The 18,941-nt window shown below is 32.5% G+C and overlaps 2 protein-coding genes across 2 annotated transcripts in view; one reads left to right on the top strand and one right to left on the bottom strand.

Annotated features, from left to right (window-relative positions):
* Positions 1–18,941, bottom strand: part of LOC101891437 (serine--tRNA ligase, mitochondrial) — a 372,190-nt gene that overhangs the window by 84,634 nt on the left and 268,615 nt on the right. The gene's annotated exons all lie outside the window — the stretch shown is intronic.
* The window catches only part of LOC101895282 (ras-related protein Rab-40C), a 98,004-nt gene that overhangs the window by 1,682 nt on the left and 77,381 nt on the right, over positions 1–18,941 (top strand). The gene's annotated exons all lie outside the window — the stretch shown is intronic.

Below are 18,941 nucleotides of genomic sequence, written 5' to 3'. Positions count from 1 at the left end.
ATTCAATGGCGATACTTTCTTATATTTGTAATTTGTTCATGTTTTCACAATTTATATCATATAGATGTGCATCCAAAATCTACGTTCCCAACCAATATCCTCTTGGGGGTTACAACTTACAATATAATACAAAATTTTCTTTTATGACCACACATTAGATGTGAAAGTGGACTTGGGGATACTGCAATGTGGGGACTTTACTTAATTAAATTCCTATGGGGCAATTATCTGTATGATGGTTCCCTACCCCAAGGTAGCATATATACAATTTTTTTAGCCAAATCAATTGATGAATGTAGTCAAGACCAATATGGGCCCTACTCCAAAAATTTAAAATTTTATGCGAAGATGTTCTCTACCCCCTTAAAAACAAAGATGGCAAAAAAGGCAAAAAAAAAAATGAAAAAGTGCCCAAGATCCCAAAAATAGCTTAAATCATGCTATTGTTATATAAGTATGGAATCGAATTGTACCCTTATCCGTGAGTTATGATCGATATCATGACCTGCAAAAGCGATTTAAGGTATCTTGAATGTTTGGGAAGAATTTCTGGAAGGATAGAAATCCTTTTCTTACTAACAACAAATAGTTGGCAACCAACAAATAGTTGGCAACCCTGTTGTGATTAGTGTCAAAAAATTGTGGTGCTCCGTGCTTTTGAAAAAAATTAAGTTATATGTTTTATTAAATTAATTAATCTGGTAAAAAAGTGTATTAAAGTGTTCAATAGTGATTTTGTAACTCAAAGTGATAATTGGTGTAGTGTTTTAAAATTTTGTTTTGTCTTTTAAAGTAATATTAATTTTTAAATTGTGTAGTTGTACATTCTCCTTTTATCCTCTTTCTTTTGTTACATTAGCTAATTAGTTGTTGTAACATATCGTCTTGTTTTGTTTGTCATCTCATAGAGTTGCCAACATTTAAAAAAGAATTAAAAAGAATAAATAAATAAAAAAAAAATTCCAGCTACAGATCTAATCTTGAAAAATATAGCTGTAACTTGTGTATTAAAAAATAAATAATTATAATTAAAATAAATACTTATTAAAATAAAAAAATGTCGTGCCCTTTTGAATTATGTAATATTGTTGCAGAGGATGAATTGTGTGTTACCTGTTGGTTTTGTCTTAATCAATGGCATGCAAAGTGTGCTAGGATTAATGTAAAAATTGTAGACACAATTAGAAATAATGTTGGTGTTCGTTGGTGTTGTGTGCAATGTAGGAAACTCTCTGCAGACTTTTATAATTTTGTAAAGGATTTGCAGTCGGAATTGACATCGATGAAAAAAGATTTTTTCTCACTATCATTCCGATTCGAGAATTTCTCTACATTGTTTGAGAAATACCAAGAATTAGATGAGTTTGTGTCGTCACCGTCAGTTTCTGGCCAACAACGCAAAAGGGCTGCGAAAAAGGCACCAACTAAGGGAATGCCTAGTCGCAAAGCAATAGTTTCTGTGGAGAAGACTGTTCCACAACCGGTTTCAGTTAATATCACTGAAACAACTGAGACTGGACGTGAACAGTCGTATGCCAGTGTTGTTACACACCCAGTTCCGGTAGATAACAGCGGTATAGGTAAAGGGGTAAATAATCCTGAAGTTATGAGTATTGATAGTGAGGTTTCTAAGAAAACCTCCCAATCTACTCGTAACATACAGGAATTATCACTTCCTTCACTTATCACTAGTGATCGTCCCGAGACTGCTACTGGCAAAATTCAACCTGTCCAAAGATCATTATCTATGGCTCCCGCCATGAAAATGATATTTGCAACAAGGTTTGCACTAGAAACAACGGCCGATGACATTAGCTATTATATAAAATCGAAAATTGAGGGAGATTACTTTTTGAGATGTTATAAGCTCCGATCTGCATTTTCTAAAAGTATATTCTTTCAAAATCGTTGTGCCTGAAAATATTTTTGTACAGTTGATTTTAAAAGAATTATGGCCTGCTAGGGCATTTATTAAAGAATTTCTGGAGAGATCCGATAATTTAGCTCATTTCCCTCTTAGTCCAGATTCGGTGCCAAAAAACTAAATGACTCATTTTCTATTTGCTATCAGAATGTAAGCATTGGTTTCAATTATAATGCATTGGTTTTCTCCGAAGCTTGGTTAAAAACATCTAAATTAAATAGTGAAATTTTATGTTCAAAATATCAAATATTTGAAAAGATCGTGTTTGTAAAAAGTGGTGGCGTCCTTATTGCAGTTGATACCAAATATACCACTAATTATATTGATCTAAATGGTTTTCTTGTTATAGAATTTGTTGGCGTTTCCATTGAATTGGGCAAATCTAAATTGTTTGTAACTTCCTCTTATATTCCACCTTCATCTTCACTTGACATTTATAATCAGCATTTATCAGCAATAAACGTAATCACTGCAAAAATGAAAGATTCCGATCGCATCCTGATCCTTGGTGATTTTAATATGTCTTCCATTAGGTGGCTTCCAATGCCAGATTCTGAAGCTTTGATTCCTTTGCCATTAGAAATGAACAGTACCCAGTATACATTTGATGTTATAAATAGTTTGTGTGACTTAAATCTTTATCAAATAAACAGTGTGAAAAATTCCCTCGGCAAAATTCTTGATTTGGCGTTTGTAAATATAACGCAGCATTTTGATATATTCAGAATTCCTCCAATATGCACTCCTGAAGATATATACCATCCAACTTTATATATCTCCATGACTCACAGTTATGTAATTGAAGAAAGTCAGTCCGACTCATTTAAAACTGTCCTTAATTACAAAAAAAACTAATTTTCGAAAATTTAATACCCTCATTTCCTCCGTAAATTGGGCTTCTGTGTGCCTGTGTAACAGCCATAAAGATTTAGAATATGTAATTGATAAATTTTATGATATTTTAAATAGCTAGATCTAAATATACTTTAGAGTCTCGTAGATTGTATAATCTTTACCTAGACAAGATTAAAAATAATTTTAAATCCAATCCTAAATCTTTTTATGATTTTGTTAATCTAAAACGAAAAGTTTCCTCAAAGCCCTCAGTATTGAAATATAACAATAAAGAATTTGTCACAGGCACAGATATTGCTGAATGTTCCGCAGATTTTTTTGCCACAACCTATTCCAGTACATCTTGCCAAATTAAAGATTCGTATCCTTATAAGTTGTCACAGGCTGATCAAATTTGTATGCCTTTTCTACAACGTCAGGATGTGTACAATAGTCTGCGTAGTTTAAAATCGATTAAATGTCCAGGACCGGATGGCATACCTAATATAATTCTTAAATATTGTTCAGAAACATTAGCACTTCCGTTAACTATATTGTTTAATTATTCACTGAAATTTGGTCACTTTCCTACTTTCTGGAAAAAATCTTATATTATACCTTTACATAAGTCTGGTAGTCTTACCAATGTGTCAAATTATAGAGGAATTGCAAAATTAAGTGCCATACCTAAATTGTTTGAAAAATTAATTACTGCAGTAATTTCACAGAAAATTCAATCTATATTGAGTCCATATCAGCATGGTTTTCGTAGTGGTCTTTCAACTACAACAAATCTTATACAATTTACGTCAACAGTAACTAAAAGGATTTGTTCAGCGTAAACAAACTGATACAATTTATACTGATTTTAGTAAAGCTTTTGATAGGGTTAACCATGAACTCCTAATATATAAATTAAATTATATGGGTTTCAACACAAACTTAGTCAAATGGATATCATCTTACTTAAAAGATAGATCACAACTAGTTTTGTTTGAAGGGTATCTATCCAAAACGATTAACGTTCCATCGGGTGTTCCGCAAGGAAGTCACCTTGGACCGGTCCTCTTTCTTTTATTTATCAACGATTTACCTAATTCCATAAATTACTCGAAATTGTTAATGTACGCAGATGATGTTAAATTATTAATTTCCCATAATTGTGATAAACGAGCCAGTTTACTTCAAAACGATTTAGACAGCCTTTTTAAATGGTGCAAGTTAAATTGTATGGAGTTAAATTTAAGCAAATGTAAGCATATGTGCTTCTCCAGATCTTCTTCTCTGATATTACAATATAATATTGACGGTCATTCATTATCAACTGTAGATTCAGTTTGTCGATCTAGGCCTCTTGATGGATCCAAAATTAAATTTTAATAGCCATGTAATAACAATGGTAAATAAAGCAAATGGTGTTTTAGGTTTTGTTAAACGGTGGACCAAAGAATTTTCTGATCCATATATAACAAAACAATTATTTACGTCTCTTGTTAGACCTATATTGGAATATGGTTCTGTTGTATGGGATCCTCAATATGCAATATATTCAGATCAAATAGAATCCGTGCAAAAACAATTTCTGCTATTTGCCTTACGAGGTTTACATTGGAATAGTGATTTTGTTTTGCCTTCTTATGCTAGCAGGCTAAAATTAATTAGATTGCCTACACTTAAAAGCAGACGTATTATGTTGAACTCCATGTTTGTACTAAAAATATTAAATGGTTATATACCTTCAGATTTCCTAATCTCATCTATTAGAATTAATGTTCCTTTTAGATCTAGTAGATACTACCAATTATTATATACTGATTTTCACCGCACGAATTATTCAATGGGCGAACCTCTTAATAAAATGTGTGTTGACTTTAATTCTATGTATTGTAATGTAGATTTTTGTATGAGTTTAGAAGTTATTAAATCTAGAATAATTTTATTTTTAAACAATTAACATACATGTTTTATTATTTGACAAACTAGCTGATGAATTAGATTCTGTAGCTGGTTTTCAATTTCCTACTGAATTCCCATTATGATGCGGATCATGATGTGTACGCGATCCCTCCGTAAAGGGAGGTCGGCCCCTCGGTCGGCAGGGGTGGGAATGTGAGGCGTGGGAACGTTCGAAAAAAAAAAAAGAGTCCTATTCGCTCTACTATTTTTCACCCTTTATATTTGGTATTTAACTGATTGTACTCCCAAAGGAGTTGAAAGGCAGATGTCAGTTAACATCGTATTTCGCACTTATTTTATTTTCTTTTTATTTAATTATTCTTTATTTTGTTCACAAAAAATCCATTGAATTCAATATGATAATACAAATTGAAAAAAAAAAAAAAAAACAATTGACCAAAAAAGGATAAAAAAATTGAAAAAATCGTCAACTTGTTCGCTGATTTATTACAGCAAATGTTGTTTAGTTTTTTTTCTTAGATTAATATTGTTATAGGCTGTTTTTATACTGTTGTATGTTAATATAAGATTTTGGTCATGTTGGCGTATTTATATTTAATTGTATGAAATAAATGAAATGAAATGAAATGAAAGATCCTTACAAAGTTTGTCAATAGAATGTACTATTATTTTAAAATTCGATTCCATTGAATTTTTTTTTCGATTTTTTCCCGATTTGAGAATTTTTGCAATAAGATATCTTTTTCGTGATTGTTTAGCGATTTTGACAAAAGAATTATCTTTTAACTTTGGTGTGACCGCGCTATATTTATATTAAATTATTTCGATATCATCTATTCCGTTTCGCCACCACATAATTCGGTACTACACTTTCATGTAATCTTCTATCTTCTATATATATAAAAATCAATTGTTGTTAGTTGGTAACGGAATCAGTTGAAAACGGCTGAACCGATTTGCATAATTTTTTGTACAAACGTTTGTCATACCCCGAGTTAGGTTTTTAAAGAAAAAATATTGACCACACCTCCTTTTACGCCCACTATTTCGATTTATGTAAAATCCTTATATTCCCAAATAAACAAGATATTGGTTTAAAAATTCAAGAGAGAGGGACAATATTGTTTTATCCCAAAGTTATACATTTCCCATATACATATATATATATATATATATATATATATATATATATATATATATATATATATATATATATATATATATAGATGTATATATACACATATATATATTATATATAATATATATATATCTATATATATACATATATATATATATATATATATATCTATATATATATATATATATATATATATATATATATATATATATATCATATATATGTATATATATATGTATATGGGAAATGTATAACTTTGGGATAAAACAATATTGTCCCTCTCTCTTGAATTTTTAAACCAATATCTTGTTTATTTGGGAAATATAAGGATTTTACATAAATCGAAATAGTGGGCGTAAAAGGAGGCGTGGTCAATATTTTTTTCTTTAAAAACCTAACTCGGGGTATGACAAACGTTTGTACAAAAAATTATGCAAATCGGTTCAGCCGTTTTCAACTGATTCCGTTACCAACAACAACAATGATTTTTATATATATAGAAGATAGAAGATTACATGAAAGTGTAGTACCGAATTATGTGGTGGCGAAACGGAATAGATGATATCGAAATAATTTAATTTAAATATAGCGCGGTCACACCAAAGTTAAAAGATAATTCTTTTGTCAAAATCGCTAAAAAATCACGAAAAACATATCTCATTGCAAAAATTCTCAAATCGGGAAAAAATCGAAAAAAAAAAATTCAATGGAATCGAATTTTAAAATAATAGTACATTCTATTGACAAACTTTGCAAGGATCTTTAATTTCATTTCATTTATTTCATACAATTAAATATAAATACGCCAACATGACCAAAATCTTATATTAACATACAACAGTATAAAAACAGCCTATAACAATATTAATCTAAGAAAAAAAACTAAACAACATTTGCTGTAATAAATCAGCGAACAAGTTGACGATTTTTTCAATTTTTTTATCCTTTTTTGGTCAATTGTTTTTTTTTTTTTTTTCAATTTGTATTATCATATTGAATTCAGTGGATTTTTTGTGAACAAAATAAAGAATAATTTTGCACTATATACAATTTTTCACCAAGAAAATAAAATAAGTGCGAAATACGATGTTAACTGACATCTGCCTTTCAACTCCTTTGGGAGTACAATCAGTTAAATACCAAATATAAAGGGTGAAAAATAGTAGAGCGAATAGGACTCTTTTTTTTTTTCGAACGTTCCCACGCCTCACATTCCCACCCCTGCCGACCGAGGGGCCGACCTCCCTTTACGGAGGGATCGCGTACACATCATGATCCGCATCATAATGGGAATTCAGTAGGAAATTGAAAACCAGCTACAGAATCTAATTCATCAGCTAGTTTGTCAAATAATAAAACATGTATGTTAATTGTTTAAAAATAAAATTATTCTAGATTTAATAACTTCTAAACTCATACAAAAATCTACATTACAATACATAGAATTAAAGTCAACACACATTTTATTAAGAGGTTCGCCCATTGAATAATTCGTGCGGTGAAAATCAGTATATAATAATTGGTAGTATCTACTAGATCTAAAAGGAACATTAATTCTAATAGATGAGATTAGGAAATCTGAAGGTATATAACCATTTAATATTTTTAGTACAAACATGGAGTTCAACATAATACGTCTGCTTTTAAGTGTAGGCAATCTAATTAATTTTAGCCTGCTAGCATAAGAAGGCAAAACAAAATCACTATTCCAATGTAAACCTCGTAAGGCAAATAGCAGAAATTGTTTTTGCACGGATTCTATTTGATCTGAATATATTGCATATTGAGGATCCCATACAACAGAACCATATTCCAATATAGGTCTAACAAGAGACGTAAATAATTGTTTTGTTATATATGGATCAGAAAATTCTTTGGCCCACAGTTTAACAAAACCTAAAACACCATTTGCTTTATTTACCATTGTTATTACATGGCTATTAAAATTTAATTTTGGATCCATCAAGAGGCCTAGATCGACAAATGAATCTACAGTTGATAATGAATGACCGTCAATATTATATTGTAATATCAGAGAAGAAGATCTGGAGAAGCACATATGCTTACATTTGCTTAAATTTAACTCCATACAATTTAACTTGCACCATTTAAAAAGGCTGTCTAAATCGTTTTGAAGTAAACTGGCTCGTTTATCACAATTATGGGAAATTAATAATTTAACATCATCTGCGTACATTAACAATTTCGAGTAATTTATGGAATTAGGTAAATCGTTGATAAATAAAAGAAAGAGGACCGGTCCAAGGTGACTTCCTTGCGGAACACCCGATGGAACGTTAATCGTTTTGGATAGATACCTTCAAACAAAACTAGTTGTGATCTATCTTTTAAGTAAGATGATATCCATTTGACTAAGTTTGTGTTGAAACCCATATAATTTAATTTATATATTAGGAGTTCATGGTTAACCCTATCAAAAGCTTTACTAAAATCAGTATAAATTGTATCAATTTGTTTACGCTGAACAAATCCTTTTATTACTGTTGACGTAAATTGTATAAGATTTGTTGTAGTTGAAAGACCACTACGAAAACCATGCTGATATGGACTCAATATAGATTGAATTTTCTGTGAAATTACTGCAGTAATTAATTTTTCAAACAATTTAGGTATGGCACTTAATTTTGCAATTCCTCTAATTTGACACATTAGTAAGACTACCAGACTTATGTAAAGGTATAATATAAGATTTTTTCCAGAAAGTAGGAAAGTGACCAAATTTCAGTGAATAATTAAACAATATAGTTAACGGAAGTGCTAATGTTTCTGAACAATATTTAAGAATTATATTAGGTATGCCATCCGGTCCTGGACATTTAATCGATTTTAAACTACGCAGACTATTGTACACATCCTGACGTTGTAGAAAAGGCATACAAATTTGATCAGCCTGTGACAACTTATAAGGATACGAATCTTTAATTTGGCAAGATGTACTGGAATAGGTTGTGGCAAAAAAATCTGCGGAACATTCAGCAATATCTGTGCCTGTGACAAATTCTTTATTGTTATATTTCAATACTGAGGGCTTTGATGAAACTTTTCGTTTTAGATTAACAAAATCATAAAAAGATTTAGGATTGGATTTAAAATTATTTTTAATCTTGTCTAGGTAAAGATTATACAATCTACGAGACTCTAAAGTATATTTAGATCTAGCTATTTAAAATATCATAAAATTTATCAATTACATATTCTAAATCTTTATGGCTGTTACACAGGCACACAGAAGCCCAATTTACGGAGGAAATGAGGGTATTAAATTTTCGAAAATTAGTTTTTTTTTGTAATTAAGGACAGTTTTAAATGAGTCGGACTGACTTTCTTCAATTACATAACTGTGAGTCATGGAGATATATAAAGTTGGATGGTATATATCTTCAGGAGTGCATATTGGAGGAATTCTGAATATATCAAAATGCTGCGTTATATTTACAAACGCCAAATCAAGAATTTTGCCGAGGGAATTTTTCACACTGTTTATTTGATAAAGATTTAAGTCACACAAACTATTTATAACATCAAATGTATACTGGGTACTGTTCATTTCGGATGGCAAAGGAATCAAAGCTTCAGAATCTGGCATTGGAAGCCACCTAATGGAAGACATATTAAAATCACCAAGGATCAGGATGCGATCGGAATCTTTCATTTTTGCAGTGATTACGTTTATTGCTGATAAATGCTGATTATAAATGTCAAGTGAAGATGAAGGTGGAATATAAGAGGAAGTTACAAACAATTTAGATTTGCCCAATTCAATGGAAACGCCAACAAATTCTATATCAAGAAAACCATTTAGATCAATATAATTAGTGGTATATTTGGTATCAACTGCAATAAGGACGCCACCACTTTTTACAAACACGATCTTTTCAAATATTTGATATTTTGAACATAAAATTTCACTATTTAATTTAGATGTTTTTAACCAAGCTTCGGAGAAAACCAATGCATTATAATTGAAACCAATGCTTACATTCTGATAGCAAATAGAAAATGAGTCATTTAGTTTTTTGGCACCGAATCTGGACTAAGAGGGAAATGAGCTAAATTATCGGATCTCTCCAGAAATTCTTTAATAAATGCCCTAGCAGGCCATAATTCTTTTAAAATCAACTGTACAAAAATATTTTCAGGCGCAACGATTTTGAAAGAATATACTTTTAGAAAATGCAGATCGGAGCTTATAACATCTCAAAAAGGAATCTCCCTCAATTTTCGATTTTATATAATAGCTAATGTCATCGGCCGTTGTTTCTAGTGCAAACCTTGTTGCAAATATCATTTTATCATCTGCTGGGCAGATGTTCTGCACGTCGCATATATATATATATATATATATATATATATATATATATATATATATATATACACATATGTGTATGGGAAATGTAGAAAAACCATGGTACAATAAAAAGGTAAGGTGCACCTACCACCTGATTATATATATAGATATATATATATTCACATATGTATATGGGAAATGTATAACTTTGGGATAAAACAATATTGTCCCTATCGACTGTGTACTCTAAGACTATATCACCTTACGTGGTGTCACTGCAGTGAAATTTTATATCAAAAGAGTGTATATCTATATCATGCTGGGCAGATGTTCTGCACGTCGCCGTTAATCCGGGCCCAGTAGGAATTTAGGCGGCTGCACCATCCGGATCGTAATTGATCCAAAACTACTCGGGTTTGTCGGGGCAGCTCTCGTTCTTCAGCTGCGACGGGAGGGGGATGGTCTCCTAGCACAGTATTCACTCTATATCCTTCAATGGCTTCTGAGACCGCATTAGAGTGAATACAATTCAGTCCCGCTTGATAGGCCTGTTGATCTAGAGGCTCTCTCTTATACCTCTGTACCTCTCTCTCTAGATCATGAAGGTCTTTCCTAACGTGCCTGGGCGGAGGTTGCCTATCCACAACATGGTGATTTAGATGGCTTTGTCTATAACACTCAAGCAGGTATTGCATTGACAGCATTTTGTTATGCTGTCGCACCGGTAAGACCTTCGCCTCCTCATGTAAGTGATTGACAGGTGTCATGAGAAGGCACCCTGTTGCGGTTCTAAGGGCAGGACTGACCATTTTTCTACTGCGTAGCACTGACGTTGGCGGGCCACAACGGAGCCGCATAGTTTACCACAGATCGGTCTATCGCGTTGTAAGAGGTCAACAAGGTTTCCTTATCAGCTCCCCAAGTACTGCCGGCCAGAGACTTGAGGACCTTGTTCCTACTTCTAATCTTGTCGCAGATAGCTGTGGTATGCGCGGACGACTTAAAGAGACTATCGAATGTGACCCCTAATACCTTGGGGTAGTTGGTGGACGGCATAATAGCACCATCGACCTGCACATTCAAGGATAGCCCCATCTCCGCAGTCCATGTGGTGAAAAGTGGGGCCGTCGACTTAGTGGCGGATATCTTCATATTCCTCGCAGTGAAAAAGGCGGTAAGATCAACAAGGTAAGCGTTTAACCGATCGCAAATGTTATCAATAATGGGTCCGGACGCCACGAGCGTACAATCATCTGCGTACGTTATAATCTCTATGCCGTCTGGAGGGCGTGAAATGTCAGAAAGGTAGAGGTTAAACAGTTCCGGAGATATCACCCCACCTTGGGGAACTCCCTGTTTAACTCTACGGATGCTCGACTTCTTGTTTCTGAATTCCACGTACGACTGGCGTCCACACATGTAGTTTACTATCAATGCTCAATGTCTTCGAACAGACCATCGCACGGCCTGTTCTGGTTGGGACCTCTGCTGACATGTGTGGAAATGGCGTGTAAAGCTGTTGTTGTGCTGTGCAATTTTCGGAATCCGTGTTGATGATCGGCTACTGGGAAACACTCTCTTATGCTGTTGAGGAGTAAAGCCTCAAGCGTCTTTGCTACTGGTGGAAAAAGTGATATCGGCCTGTATGAATCACTTTTGCTGGTATCCTTGCCTGGCTTCAGTAGCGGGACCACCCTGCTCACATTCCAGGCATCGGGAACTACTAGGGTGGCTAACGACAGATTGAAAAGCTTTGTAAGATACTCAACTCCTGGTTCATCCAGTTGCTTTAACATCACCATTGAGATTCCGTCAGGACCAAGCGCTTTGGATGACTTTGCGCTTCTGATGACCTGTGCAACATCTGCCAACGTAAATTGTGGTGGTACCTCTTCGGCTGGAAGGGATCGTACACGGCGTAGGATCCTTCTCTTCGCCCTGTCACTCTCGGGGTGCACTACAAACTGCCGGTTGTATTTGCTGCTACCTGTAAATATAATACCATGATCATTTGATAAAAAAAAATATTTTTCTTTATACACGACTACTTTGCTTGAAAATGACAAATACCAAAAAGTTTCCAGTTAGAACTATCTCACTATCATCACAATTTTCTTTTAATGGTTCAGAAATGGAATTTTTTAATTATAGTTACATGAAAAACTGTTATAAAAAAATACAATGCTTGTTCTTTCTTAAATTATTTGTTGTTACATTTTCTTCATTCATTTTCTCTTCATTAGAGTCCATATGTACTTGATTATTGTTTGGTACCGCTTTTATAAATCTTTCCGGTAAGGATATTGCTATAATTCGGGATTCGTCTCTACATGTTATAATACACAACTTCATGTTCTTGAGTTTTTAAAATCAAGTTTGAGTTTGTTAATCAAGGAACGTAAGAATGGATATACAAAATTATTTTTCGCTGATAATATGTTGTCTTGTATTTGATCTATTATATGCTCTAAAATTTTAAGTTTAGAAAGCTGATCTTAATAAAACAGTTTATTCAAAAACCTTTGGGTTAATTATATGACTTATTTATTTAATTATATGATGATTACTTGTTATTGCTATTTTCAATGACTTGTTTAGACAATCATTGACTAAAATTTGTTCATTAAAGTTTTCCATAGTATTGTGTGTATTTTGACCACTTAGCTAAATGTTCACCTGCATTTATTAAACCTCTTTTGATTATTTGTTATGGTGGCAGAACTGTTTTAATCATATCATTTTAAATGCTGTTGCTATTTAGATCTAGACATGATATATTCATACTTATGTTGTTTAATATGCTTTTTATTTCAACTAAATTTCTTATATGAATCATTGTTATTTCAATAATTCCATTGTTTTTTATCTTGCTGATTAGCGGAGATACTTGGTTCGAAAGAGTACCATTAACAGGGCCAGAAATTTATAAAGGTCTTTTAACATTACAGTCATGAAAACTGCATTTAATTCTTTATTTCTTCTCTTGACCTAGACGTTCTCGAATTGTTATCGCGGTGATTCTCTAATAGATTTGCATAATTTTTGTAAAAACGCTCGTCATAATCTTTATATTTGCCAGATAATGAAGATATCGGTATGAAAATTATTACACGAGATACTATTGACTTTCCCTCCAAACCTAGGCATTTATTTGGGGGCTGAGGAACTGACCACGCATACTTCTAATCTATATATATATATATATATATATATATATATATATATATATATATATATATATATATATTACGTCCATATTTCGATTTACCTAAAATTCTAATATTTGCCAAAATAATGAAGATAACTGTTCCACAGTTAGTATGCAACGATATTTTCACTCTCCCTCCAAGCCTATGTATCTGTGTGGGTCAGAGGAGCTGCCCACACCCACTTTTTTAGATCTACATGTAAAAAAGTATAGTAAAACTTCAGTTGAGGATGACTGGGCCAATTTAACTTATATTTTCTTTTGGTTATTTGTAACTACACTGGAAACGTTTTCAAGAAAGAACATTTTGAGAAAAGTCTCTTGAAAAATTGCAAAGCTGAAATTAACTGTTCGAATTAGTTATGGGATTTTGTGCAGAATTGTTTTAGAATGCCTTTTGGAATTGAAAATTCTTATTGAAAAAAAAAACGAGAAATTTTGCATATTTTTCATTGGGACTGCAATCAGTGCACTATAGAATATGAAGAGGCAATGTAATATGCGTACTATACAAAATAGTGGAGCGAATTAAAAATTTTGTAAGAAAAGGATTCATATCATCGGGAAATTCATCCAAACCCTTAAACGTACCCGTAACCTTAAATCACAGGTAACGTCATACGGGGACTAGGTGCTATCGTCAGTAATTACACTGCGCCGTAGATAATCATGTGGTTGGTAGATAAAAATCCCAAAAGAGGGGGTTCCCGGGTCAAACTTTTTTAGGGTCCATTTTATATAGCTTAACCATACACAAAGGGCCTCAATTTTTTTAAATTTGATGCAGTCCTATGGGTTACATGAAGCATCATTTGTACAAAATATGTATCAGGTTGGTCTACATTGTGATATAACCCCTTTTTAATTCCTTAAATGTTGGTAATTTGAGATTTTAGAAAGAACAAAACATTAAACATAATTATAAGTATGGGATCAAGCTTTGGTATAACCCTTATATGAAGGCATCCGCTAATTTCAACTATCTTAGTCACAATTTCAACTGATTTTGCTTTTATTTGTTATCTTGGTTTCTAAGGGATAGAAGACCTCTTCGGGGGAAAATTTCAATGTCAATGTTTCGGAGTAGCGCTCATACGAAAGTACCTCTTGATTTTACCAATTTTGAGGGGTTTGATTATATTTTCGAATCGATTTGGCTTAAAATGTGTGTTTAGGTTACTTTGGAGGTAGAGAACCATCTTACATGGGACTATTATAAACAGTTGATTTATACTGTTTAATATATGGGCTATATTATTTGGGTTTCCAACTCTCAAATTGAAACCTCTGTCTGAAAAATAGGATCAGGTTTTTTGAAATACTATAAATCGCTTGGTACGTGAACCTATATTGACATTTTTGAAATGCATATTTATTTCTCTTTAGTCGGGTCATCATTTATACTAAAAATTGTGCCACTTATGTGAGCCAGATCTGTGAATTATTATGCTTTAAAAACTATGCGTTAAAGACTAAAACTACAGGCCGGCATCGCGGTCTGGAACAGCTAGTTCTTGATAGGATCATCTAAAATAGGATCGTCTAAAACCCAAAACAAAATTTGCTTTATTTACAATTGTTATTACATGTCTATTGGACCCATCAAAAGACATTGAAAAAGGCTATCTATATCATTTTGAAGTAAATTAGCTTGGAATTATGAGTAATAAATAACTTAACACCACCTGCATACATTAGCAGTTTCGAGGAATTATAGAATTTGGTAAAACATTGAACACCCAATAGAACATCAATTGATTTTGATAGACACCCTTCAAACAAAACCAGCTGTGATCTATCTTGTAAGTAAGAATGATATCCATTTGATTAAGTTTGTATTGAACCACATGTGATTTAATTTATATATTAGAAACTTTGGTAAAATCGGTATAAATAGTGTCAGTTTGATAACCCTGAAGAAAACCTTATAACCGTAGATGTAATCAGATTTGTTGTAGTTGGTAAACCTCTACGAAAGCCATGCTGATTTGGGCTCAGAAAGGACTGAACTTTGCGAGAAATGACCGGATGAAACTTAATTTGGCAGTTCCTCTATAATTGAGATATTTGTTAGAATACCAGATTTGTGTAGAGACATACAAATTTGATCAGTCGGTGTCAACATACAGGCATAAGAATCTTTTGATATAGCAAGGTGTGCATGAATTAGTTGTAGAGACAATTCTGCGAAATATTCAGCAATATCAATGAATATTGAGGACTTTGAAGAAAACTTTCTTTTTAGATTAACAAAATAATAGAAAGATTCAGGGTTGGATTTGAAATTGGTTTTAATCTTATGTATATATATATATATATATATATATATATATATATATATATATATATATATATATATATATATTTTTTTTTTTTTTTTTTCTGCCATATGCTTCAATTTGTATGTTAAAAGCATACATAGAACATCTATAATAGCCCCATCTGAAAACTCAGATCAATTTTTGGTATTGTAAAGAGCTTAGCAACATTTTCCATTCTAATTAGCTATAATTTAGAGTTTGTATTTCCAATGTTTAGAATACCGTGCTGCGTGGTACTTTGTTTTGCCCACCTCATAATTGAGGGCAGAATGATTTCAGAATAGTCAATATAATTTTTGGTATTGTAAAGAGCTTAGCAACATTTTCCATTCTAATTACCTATAATTTAGAGTTTGTATTTCCAATGTTTAGAATACCGTGCTGCGTGGTACTTTGTTTTGCCCACCTCATAATTGAGGGCAGAATGATTTCAGAATAGTCAAATATAATTACTCTTTTACACCCATAACCGTAAGATGAGAATTATTTTTTTTTTGTAATTTAAATTTTGCGTTGGAGACCCCATAAGGTTCTTATTTTTCATCATAGTATAATTCAATGACTATTAAACAAATGTTCGGCCCCGTGCTACTTTCTAATATTCGTAATTTTTTTTATTTTTTCTGCCACAATTTCTTACTGAATGAGTCCCAGTTTGACATTTCGGAGTTTATTTCATATAGACGTACATCCCAAATCTACGTTCCTAACCAATACTCTCTTGAGGGTTACAAATTAAATATAATAAATCCAAGTTTTTAGCCAAATCAATTGATGAATGTGGCCAACATCAAAATGGGTCCTACTCAAAAAATTGAAAATTGTATGCGAAGAGGTTTTCTACTGCCATAGAAACAAAGATGCCGAGTAAGGACAAAAAACGAAAGACCCCGAAAATAGTTTAAATCATATGATGTTTATACCAAAACGTGATCAGTTTTTGCAAGAATGGTTTCTTCTCAAATTACCAACATTTGCCGAAATTAGTATAACAAAAAAAGGTTAAAATGTAAAATTTACTTGAAATTTGGTTGTACCCTTACCGGGAGTTATGACTAATATCATGACCTGCAAAAGCGATTTAAGGTATATTGGAAAATTAGGAAGAATTTGTGTTTTAAAATAAGCCCCATAAAGCTTTGTCGGTCATTTTTGTTTGTTTGTTTTAATGTGTTCGCATCTGCCAGCTGAAGCACGTTGTAGGTCCTGGACTTGAAAGCTTGATGTCATTTTTATACATGAAAGATCGTCATTTAACATCGTATTGTGCACTCATTTCATTTTTAATATTATTCATTCATAATTCAAAACAATAAAAAATGTACACTTCAATATAGTATTTGATAAACCCAAACGATTGAATTCAATACGTATATATGAAATAAACTCCGAAATGTCAAACTGGGACTCATTCAGTAAGAAATTGTGGCAGAAAAATAAAAAAAATTACGAATATTAGAAAGTAGCACGGGGCCGAACATTTGTTTAATAGTTATTGAATTATACTATGATGAAATACGATGTTAAATGACGATCTTTCATGTATAAAAATGACATCAAGCTTTCAAGTCCAGGACCTACAATGTGCTTCTGCTGGAAGATGCGAACACATTTAAACAAACAAAAATGATCGACAAAGCGTTATGGGGTTTATTTCAAAACACAAATTCTTCCTAATTTTTCAATATACCTTAAATCGCTTTTGCAGGTTATGATATTAGTCATAACTCCCGGTAAGGGTACAACCAAATTTCAAGTATATTTTACATTTTAACCCTTTTTTGTCATACTAATTTCGGCAAATGTTGGTAATTTGAGAAGAAACCATTCTTACAAAAACTGATCACGTTTTGGTATAAACATCATATGATTTAAACTATTTTCGGGGTCTTTCGTTTTTTGTCCTTACTCGGCATCTTTGTTTCTAAGGCAGTAGAAAACCTCTTCGCATACAATTTTCAATTTTTTGAGTAGGGCCCATTTTGGTCTTGGCCACATTCATCAATTGATTTGGCTTAAAAATTGTATTTAGGCAATTCTGGGGTAGATAACCATCTTACAGGTAATTGTAATTATAATGTGTGGTTAGAAAGGAACATTTTGTATTCTATTTAATTTGTAACCGTCAAGAGAGTATTGGTTAGGAACGTAGATTTGGGATGTACGTCTATATGAAATAAACTCCGAAATGTCAAACTGGGACTCATTCAGTAAGAAATTGTGGCAGAAAAATAAAAAAATTACGAATATTAGAAAGTAGCACGGGGCCGAACATTTGTTTAATAGTTATTGAATTATACTATGATGAAATACGATGTTAAATGACGATCTTTCATGTATAAAAATGACATCAAGCTTCCAAGTCCAGGACCTACAACGTGCTTCAGTTGGAAGATGCGAACACATTTAAACAAACAAAAATGACCGACAAAGCGTTATGGGGCTTATTTCAAAACACAAATTCTTCCTAATTTTTCAATATACCTTAAATCGTTTTTGCAGCTTATGATATTAGTCATAACTCCCGGTAAGGGTACAACCAAATTTCAAGTATATTTTACATTTTAACCTTTTTTTGTCATACTAATTTCGGCAAATGTTGGTAATTTGCGAAGAAACCATTCTTGCAAAAACTGATCACGTTTTGGTATAAAAATCATATGATTTAAACTATTTTCGGGGTCTTTCGTTTTTTGTCCTTACTCGGCATCTTTGTTTCTAAGGCAGTAGAAAACCTCTTCGCATACAATTTTCAATTTTTTGAGTAGGGCCCATTTTGGTCTTGGCCACATTCATCAATTGATTTGGCTTAAAAATTGTATTTAGGCAATTCTGGGTAGATAACCATCTTACATGTAATTGTAATTATAATGTGTGGTTGGAAAGGAACTTTTTGCATTCTATTTAATTTGTAACCGTCAAGAGAGTATTGGTTAGGAACGTAGATTTGGGATGTACGTCTATATGAAATAAACTCCGAAATGTCAAACTGGGACTCATTCAGTAAGAAAAATAAAAAAAATTACGAATATTTAAAGGAACACGGGGCCGAACATATGTTTAATAGTAATTGAATTATACTATGATGAAATACGATGTTAAATGACGATCTTTCATGTATAAAAATGACATCAAGCTTTCAAGTCCAGCTGGAAGATGCGAACACATTTAAACAAACAAAAATGACCGACAAAGCGTTATGGGGCTTATTTCAAAACACAAATTCTTCCTAATTTTTCAATATACCTTAAATCGCTTTTGCAGGTTATGATATTAGTCATAACTCCCGG

The sequence above is a fragment of the Musca domestica genome, unplaced genomic scaffold, assembly GCF_030504385.1.
Source record: "Musca domestica strain aabys unplaced genomic scaffold, Musca_domestica.polishedcontigs.V.1.1 13, whole genome shotgun sequence".
NCBI lineage: Eukaryota > Metazoa > Arthropoda > Insecta > Diptera > Muscidae > Musca > Musca domestica.
Note: the sequence above shows the minus strand (reverse complement) of the source record. Positions and strands in the feature narration are given on the sequence as shown.